Source organism: Leucopleurus acutus, assembly GCF_964270905.1.
Source record: "Leucopleurus acutus genome assembly, chromosome: 16".
NCBI classification, from domain to species: domain Eukaryota; kingdom Metazoa; phylum Chordata; class Mammalia; order Artiodactyla; family Delphinidae; genus Leucopleurus; species Leucopleurus acutus.
In genome coordinates this window covers 77993286-78002502 of record NC_139158.1, presented here as the reverse complement: position 1 = coordinate 78002502, position 9217 = coordinate 77993286, and the positions used below count along the sequence as shown (strand labels likewise).

General features: G+C 39.5%; 1 pseudogene across 1 annotated transcript; it reads left to right on the top strand.

Moving 5' to 3' along the window:
- Positions 1–4500: 4500 nt before the first annotated feature.
- On the top strand, positions 4501–4653 carry LOC309973003 (large ribosomal subunit protein eL39-like; annotated as a pseudogene). The gene has a single exon. The product of its transcript is annotated as a large ribosomal subunit protein eL39-like (transcript).
- The last annotated feature ends 4564 nt before the right edge of the window (positions 4654–9217 follow it).

Below are 9217 nucleotides of genomic sequence, written 5' to 3'. Positions count from 1 at the left end.
AACCCACCAGAACAGCAGAGAATTAGAATTCAGCTCTCCCTTGTCATTAGCTGAAAAAATTATTTTCTAAACGCATCTACCAAGAGCCCCCAGGCTAGCCTGTGCCCCACCTGAGTGGCTTCAAACCTGGCAGCCCCATCCTCTTCCTCGGGGTGCTTGAGATTCTGATAATTCCTCGAGAAGATTCTCTCAGATTTGTCCTCCAACCATGTTACCTGTTCATTCAGCTTGATGTGACTTGAAATTTCAGAATTTGATTTTATTTTGTGGGATGTATTTATTTATTTATTTATTTATTTATTTATTTTTATTTTTTGCGGTACGCGGGCCTCTCACTGTTGTGGCCTCTCCCATTGCGGAGCACAGGCTCCGGACGCACAGGCCCAGCGGCCATGGCTCACAGGCCCAGCCGCTCCGCAGCATGTGGGATCTTCCCGGACCGGGGCACGAACCCGTGTCCCCCGCATCAGCAGGCAGACTCTCAACCACTGCGCCACCAGGGAAGCCCGTATTTATTTTTTAAATTCAAAAAAATTCTGTTCATTATTTGAAAATTCAAATATTATGTGAAATATATGGTATAAAAGTGAAAGTCTACACCATGTCCCAGAGAAAGCCACTATTACTAGTTTGGTGTATTTTCCATTCATTTTTTTTAATGTATAAATTAGCATATATTATTATCTTTTAAGGGAATTATACTCTTCATACTATCTTTCGACTAGCTTTTTTCTCTAAACAATACATTCTAGATGTGTGCTGTTCAGTACAGTACTATAAGCCTCATGTGGGAATTCAAATTTAAATATATAAAAAATTAAATAAAATTAAACCTTTAGTTCTTCAGTTACAGTTGCCACATTTCAAGTGCTACAAGTAGCAAGTGGCTACCATGTTGGGCAGACATAGAACATTTCTATCATCACAGAAAGTTCTATTAGATAGCACTGCTCTACATAACTTTCCATGTCCATCTATAGACTTTCTATTTCACTCTTTTTTTTTTAACCTCATCATTTTTCTTTGTATGAATATACATCAATATACTTAATCATTTATACTGATAGACACTGAGTTTGTTTCCAGTTTTTCACAGTTGCAAACAATGCTGCAAAATACATCCTCATACATAAAATGTGCCTCACTTGTACCCTGACTCTGCAGAATGAAATCCCAGAAGTGGAAATGCTCAGTCGAAAGTTATAAAACTCCATTTAAATGTTCAGTTTTTAAAATAAAACCTTTGTTCTCCAGGAGCTGAGACTGAGAATAGATATCCCTGTTGGTTAATCTGTCTGATTATATATCAATATAGAGGAGAAGAAAGAAAAATGGTCTGTGGCTTTGGGTAACTTTACTATCCACAAATTATAGCGGTACAATTTGTGAAGTTGCGTCTTAAATGGAAATTTGGTTTTAAAGCCAGTGCGGAAGGTAAAAAACACACAGTCATAAAATTCCCCTCAAAAAATGCCTTAACTTGTAAATAAACATCATACCTTCTCTTAATAAGTCTGACATAGCCTGTCATTCCTCTGTGGCAGGAAGCACTGAATGTTTAATGGGCCAGAAGCCAGATAAAGAAAGGGCCCCACTTTGGCTATCAATTTTCCCATCCATGAAATAAGTAGGTTGAAACTCCCAAACACATTTCCAGGCAAAATGGTCCATGACTCCCGAAAATGTACTGGCTAGACAATATCCCTTTAGTGACTGCCTGAAAGAAATAAACATAGCACCAGAAAAGCCAGATGTATAGAGAAAGTAAATAGTCATTCGATCATAAAATGTTTTTAATGAATGCAGTATTATAACACAATGTTTCTCAAGCCACTCACTATTTTAGAATATTCAAATAGATTGTACATACACAGATTTCCACTTCCGGCCATGATGGAATAACAGAAACTAGATTTATCCTAAGTCCTTAAATAATTAAAAAACAAAACCACACTAAATATGTGAAGCCTACCTTTTCAGACGTTGGGCAATAGGAAGATCATGACAGGTTGTCTGAGAAAAAGGAAACAAATTAGTGAAACTTTGATTGCTGGATTTCTGCCTGGAGGCACGGTCAAGAGTGCAGAACAGTTCTCCAAAGAAGGCATACAGGTGGCCAACAGGCACATAAAAAGATGCTCAAGGGCTTCCCTGGTGGCACAGTGGTTGAGAGTCCGCCTGCCGATTCAGGGGACATGGGTTCGTGCCCCGGTCCGGGAGGATCCCACATGCCGCGGAGCAGCTGGGCCCGTGAGCCATGGCCGCTGAGCCTGCGCGTCTGGAGCCTGTGCTCCGCAGCGGGAGAGGCCACAACAGTGAGAGGCCCGCGCTGTAGAAATTATTTCTAATATAAATAAATGATTATTTAAAAAAAAAAAGAGATGCTCCACATCACTAATGATTACAGAAATACAAATCAAAACTACAATGAGGTATCACCTCACAATGGTCAGAATAGCCTTCATCAAAAATTCTACAAATAATAAATTCTGGAGAGGGTGTGGATAAAAGGGAACCCTCCTACACTGTTGGTGGGAATGTAAATTGGTGCAGCCACTATGGAGTTCCAGTATGGAAGTTCCTTCAAAAACTAGAAATAGAGTTACCATATGATCCAGCAATCCTACTCCTGGGTATCTATGCAGAAAAGACAAAAACTCTAGTTTGAAAAAATACGTGCACCCCAATGTTCATAACAGCACTATTTACGATAGCCAAGACATGGAAGCAACCTAAGTGCACATAAATGGATAAAGAAGATGTGGTATGTATATATACATACATACATACACAATGGAGTACTACTCAGCCATAAAAAAGAATGAAATAATGCCATTTGCAGCAACATGGATGGACTTAGAGATTCTCATACTAAGTGAAGTAAGTCAGGGAAGAAAAATATCACGATATCACTTATATGTGGAATCTTACAAAAAATGATACAAATGAACTTATTTACAAAACAGAAACAGACTCATAGACATAGAAAACAAACTTACAATTATCAAAGGGGTAAGGAGTGGGGAAAGATAAATTAGGAGTTTGGGATTAACAGATACACACTACTATATATAAAATAGATAAACAACAAGGACTTACTGTATAACACAGGGAACACTATTCAATATCTTGTAATAACCTATAACGGAAAAGAATCTGAAAAAGAATATATATATAGTACTGAATCATTTTGCTGTACACCTGAAATTAACACAACATGGTAAATCAACTATACTTCAATTAAAAAAAAGAAAAAATTTAATATTGTAAATATTAAATACACTTAAATATAAAACAAGAAAAATTAAATTTAAAAATTTTTTAAAGAATTAAAGTAGAACCTACACTTGTGTCCACATGTTGCCATTTATGGTGCTCATTATCATTTTGTAAATCTGTTCACCTCCAGTATTGGTGCCTTCAGAGCAGAAAGATTCCCCTTTCCTTTCATCACCAGTAGACCTGCCATTCATAAACCATCTCAACTTCTCTCCATCTTAAAATATCTTGGGGGGCTTCCCTGGTGGCGCAGTGGTTGAGAGTCCGCCTGCCGATGCAGGGGACACGGGTTCGTGCCCCAGTCCGGGAAGATCCCACATGCCGCGGAGCGGCTGGGCCCGTGAGCCATGGCCGCTGAGCCTGCACGTCCGTAGCCTGTGCTCCGCAACGGGAGAGGCCACAACGGTGAGAGGCCCGCGTACCGCAAAAAACAAAAAAAAATCTTGGGCTTCCCTGGTGGTGCAGTGGTTAAGAATCCGCCTGCCAATGCTGGGAACACGGGTTCGAGCCCTGATCCGGGAAGATCCCACATGCTGCGGAACAATTAAGCCCGTGCACCACAACTACCGAGCCTGTGCTCTGGAGCCCTCAAGCCACAACTACTGAAGCCCACACTCCTAGAGCCCTGCTTCTCTTGTGCTCTGCAACAAGAGGAGCCACCACAATGAGAAGCCCATGCACCGCAGTGAAGAGTAGCCCCCGCTCGCAGCAACTAGAGAAAGCCCACGTGCAGCAACAAAGACCCAACTCAGCCATAAATAAATAAATATGTAAATAAATTTATTTTTAAAAAAGAAAAGGAACTGCTAGTGGAAAAATTACTGTATGATATTAACAGTTTTTTAGATACTGCAGAAGAAAAGCTCAATGAATGAAGACATAGCAATAAAAACCATCAAAATTGAGAGACAGAAAAGACAAAAGATTGAAAAACATGAACAGAGTCACAGTGACCTATGGGACAATATCAAGTAGTCTAACATATGTGTAATTGAGGTCTCAGAATAAGAGGAGGGAAGGAGGCATGCAGAAAAAATATTGGATGAACTAAAGGCTAAATTTTTTCAGAATTTGGTGAGAACTATCAATTCACAGAACCAAGAAACTAAATGAACACAAAGCAGGATAAAAATAAAACCACAAGAAGATATATTATCAGCATCAAATTCCTGAAGTTTTCCTCCGCCATTCTGGTGTGTGCAGTTGACTCTGTTCCTCACCATGTCTTCTCACAAGACTTTCAGGCTCAAGTAATTCCTGGTCAAGAAAAAGCAGAATTATCCAATTCCTCAGTGTATTTGGTTGAAAACTGGTAATAAAATCAGGTACAACTCCAAGAGGAGACATTGGAGAAGAGCCAAGCTGGGTCTATAAGGGATCGCACATGAGATGGTACACATATTTATGCTGAATCAAGGTCATTTGCATCTTACCATCTCACCCTGATAACCACTACTATCTGGACAACTGGATGTATTTTATTGGGAAAATGATTTTTCTCTGTTTTAGTTTATCTGCACTAGTAGTTTGGCTCAGAAATAAATATGTGAGAATCTTTTGTTGGAAACAAAAACAAAACCAAAAAACAAATTCCTGAAAACCAGTGACTAAGAGAAAATCTTAAGAGAAAGCAGGAAAAAAAAAGTCATTGAATATACAGGAAGAAAGAGTTACATTTCTTGTCAGACAGTATGCAAGTCAGACACAATGGAAGTGCTGAAACTGTCAACCTAGAATTCAGTAAAGATATCTTTCAAAAATGAATGCAAAATAAAGATCATTTCAAACAAACAAAAATGAGAGAATTTGTCACCAGCAGAATGCACTGCAAGAAATGATAAAGAAAATTTCTCAAATGGAAGGAAAATGATACCTGATAGAAAATTGGATTACACAAAGGAATAAAAAAATGCCAAAAGTGATAAATATATGGATAAATATAAAATACTTTTTTCCCCTCTATTTTTTTTTTTTTTTTTTTTTGCAGTACGCGGGCCTCTCACCGTTGTGGCCTCTCCCGTTGCAGAGCACAGGCTCCGGACGCTCAGGCTCAGCGGCCATGGCTCACGGGCCCAGCCGCTCCGCGGCATGGGGATCCTCCCGGACCGGGGCACGAACCCGAGTCCCCTGCATCGGCAGGCGGACTCTCAACCACTGAACCACCAGGGAAGCCCTTCCCCTCTATTTTTAATGTCTTTAAAAGATCATTGAAAAAAAAAATCATTGAAGTACAGCATGGATAAAGGGGAAAAAAAAGAAATTTTACAAGGGAGAAACCTAACAAATACTACCTCTGATAGGCACTCAAAGTTAACATAAACTGTGTTGATAGTTCGTACCCTTGATGTGATGAGAATGGCTTTACTGCCATGGTCTTCCTCCCACAAACATATGACATCAGACAAATCCCAGTTGAGGACATGCTACAAGATACCTGCGCAGTACTCCTCAAAACTGTCAAAATGAAAAAACACGAACAGTCTGAAAAACTGTGACAGCCAAGAGGAGCCTAAGAAGACATGACACTAAATATCATATGATATCCTGAATAGGGGTCCTCCCACAGAAGAAAGACATCAAATAAAAACTAAAGAAATCTCAATAAAGCATGCACTTTAGTTCATAATTAAGTATCAATATTAATTCATTAATTATAATAAATGTACCATGTTAATGTAAGATGTTAATAATGGGGGATACTGTTTTTACTGTTTAAAGTAAAATTGACTGTTTAAAGCAAAAATGTCAAAGTATTTTAACATTTATAACCAAAGTAGTAATAAAATTTATGACAAATAAAGCACAAAAGACATGTGGGGGAAATGGAAATATCTTACTACAAGTATTGTATTTGATGGTGGACTGCAATGCATTAAAATACATATGATAAACCCTAGAGCAACCACTGAAAAATAAAAAGATATAGCTAATAATCCAACAGTGAAGATAAAATGGAATCCTAAAAAATAACTCAATTAACCCAAAAGAAGGCAGGAAAAAAGAAATACAGAGAAGATGAGACAATAGAAAACAAAGAGCAAGATTGTAGACTTAACTCCAATCATATCAAAAATTACTATAAGTGTAAATGACCTAAATATTCCAATTAAAAAGTCAGAGAGTGTCAGCCTACATAAAAAGGCAAGACTCGGGCTTGCCTCGTGGTGCAGTGGTTAAGAATCTGCCTGCCATTGCAGGGGACACAGGTTCGAGCCCTGGTCTGGGAAGATCCCACATGCCACAGAACAACTAAGCCCGTGCACCACAACTACTGAGCCTGCGCTCTAGAGCCCACGAGCCACAGCTACTGAGCCCACATGCTGCAACTACTGAAGCCCACGCACCTAGAGCATGTGCTCCGCAACAAGAGAAGCCACCACAATGAGAAGCTCATGCACCGCAACAAAGAGTAGCCCCCGTTCACCACAACTAGAGAAAGTCTGCACGCAGCAGCGAAGACCCAACACAGCCAAAAATAAATAAATAAATATTTTAAAAAATACATCATGTTAAAAAAAAAGGCAAGACTCAACTATATGCCATCTCCAAGAAACCCATTTTAAATATAAAAATATAGAGATTAGAAGTAAAGAATTGAAAGAGATACACAATGCAAACACTAAGCAAAATAAAGCAGAGTGGCTATACTAATTTCATACAAAGTAGACTTCAGTACAAGAAGTATTACCAGGGATTAAATGGGACATTTCAAAATGAAAATGGGGTCAGTTCACCAAATGACATAATGCTAAATCTGTATATCCTTAATAACACAGAACTGAAAGAATAATACAGGTACATAGTATGGAACTCAAAACAAAAAACAATATGAATTGTTTGACACACTGACTGGGAGTTTATCCGTGAGATAAATTTCTATAAATTGAAGTGCTGGGTCAAAGTACATATTGATAAAAATCTGATGGATACTGCCTAACTGCTGTCAAGGGGAGATGGTGGGGTAAAGGAACAATTGCTGTTAGCAATAACCTAATAAGAATAAGAATAATAGCTAAGGAACTTCCCTGGTGGCACAATGGTTGAGAATCCGCCTGCCAATGCAGGGGATGCGGGTTCGAGTCCTGCTCCCGGGAGATCCCACAGGCCGTGGAGCAACTAAGCCCGTGTGCCACAACTCCTGGAGCCCGTGCACCTAGAGCCCGTGCTCCACAACAAGAAAAGCCACCGCAATGAGAAGCCTGTGCACCGCAACGAAGAGTAGCCCCCACTCGCCACAGCTAGAGAAAGCCTCCGCAGCAACAAAGACCCAACACAGCCAAAAATAAATTAACTTTTTAAAAAAGAATAATAGCTAAGATTTTTTTGAGTACCTACCATGTGCCATACTGTTCTCATTTATTAACTTTTTGCTCTCATGAGGGAGGCACTCTGCCTCTCTCCCATTTTATAGAAGACTTCTGGGCTAGCAGATTATAAAAGGGAGTGTGGGTGCAGGGAGGGCAGATACTGCAAGTTATGTTTATCACAAATCCTGGAAATCTTCGCTTATACACATCTTTAAGTTTTCCTGTGTGACTGGGTAGCTAAAAATGGAGAATAGAGTAGCCAATTCATCTTCCACGACTCTCTCAGAGGATTGCTTTGCTTTGCGTTGCATTTTAGCTCTAGAGGCTGGAAACTGCCTTCCAGTACAGTTTTCTTAATGGACATTGAAATGTGAATTTCATGTAGTTTTCATGCATCATGAAATAATCTTCTTTTGTTTCTCAACCATGTAGCCACAATAAAGTGCTTCACCTCAATTGAACACCATACCCCTCCCTTTCCAAGATTTTCACCTCAGCACCACCACCCTGCCCCCACCCAGCTTAACATGCTTCCGTCTATTGTGAAAAGAAAATTCCATGAATGCAGAAGCAGAGACTCATGAATTTTCTTTTTTTTCCTCCTCAAGGTGCTTACCTAAGATGAGCTTTGTGATTGGAATGCAAAGGGGCATCAAACGGACTCCCAATCGCATTAGGGAAGATAAGCAGTTATCAGATGGTTTGACCGATTGGGTGGTTAAGTATTTTCCTGAGGAAGCCACTTTCAGTATTGCCTTCAGAGGGGCTTAACAAACTGGTTCTCGCCTCCTAAAGTTATGGTTGCTAACTTTTGCTTTTGGTATACTAATTTTTTTTTTTGATCAGTTGCAACCAACACACGTTTTGATTTTACAAATTAAAAGGGCTGGAAAATCTCCCAGTTATTTTGCCCACCAAGGCAATCTCCAAATCACTGAATGTGCTCGCCACTGTAATAACGGGGTCATCTGTTTTCTAACATGAGAGTATGGGACAAAATAAGTTTCTTTTAGGACTTGCTTTCAAGATGAAATCTTCCATTTCTAAAAGTAAAATTCTCAGCTGAATTGAGAGCCACTGGCAATGCCTCCTAAAGTGAAAATTCTTGGGGACTTAAAAAAAAAAATTCTCAACCGCCCCCAAAACATACTAATCATTTTTAATCAACTTTTTGTTTTCTTTCTGACTACAGACATTCTCAGCATTTGGAAAAGCCCATTCACTGGACAAGTTGTAATATTCATTATAATCATAAAAATGACAAGGATTTTAAAAGCCAGATGCCAACCCAGTGAGAGAGAGCTTAACAGGACTTTTGGGCTGAGAAGCCCAGGGAGATTTTGAGTCTGCAGTGAGTAACTTGAAGGGAAATCCTGACTCCAATTATAAAGCAAAGACAAAATCCCCTCAATCCTTTCAATACATCCAACTTCTCTGGCCAAATTGTGTTCTTTCTCCTCCCCACACCCTACCCCCTCCAGCATTTCCATAAACAATATGGCTATCGGGCCAAGCCTCTTGGTCAGCAAATAAAGGCAGAGAGCTAAGTAAATTTGCTTCCCAGCAATTATTTTTGTGAGGTCACGGAGTTAAGCATTAAAAGAATACTACTGCGGATGGGGGTATTCAGT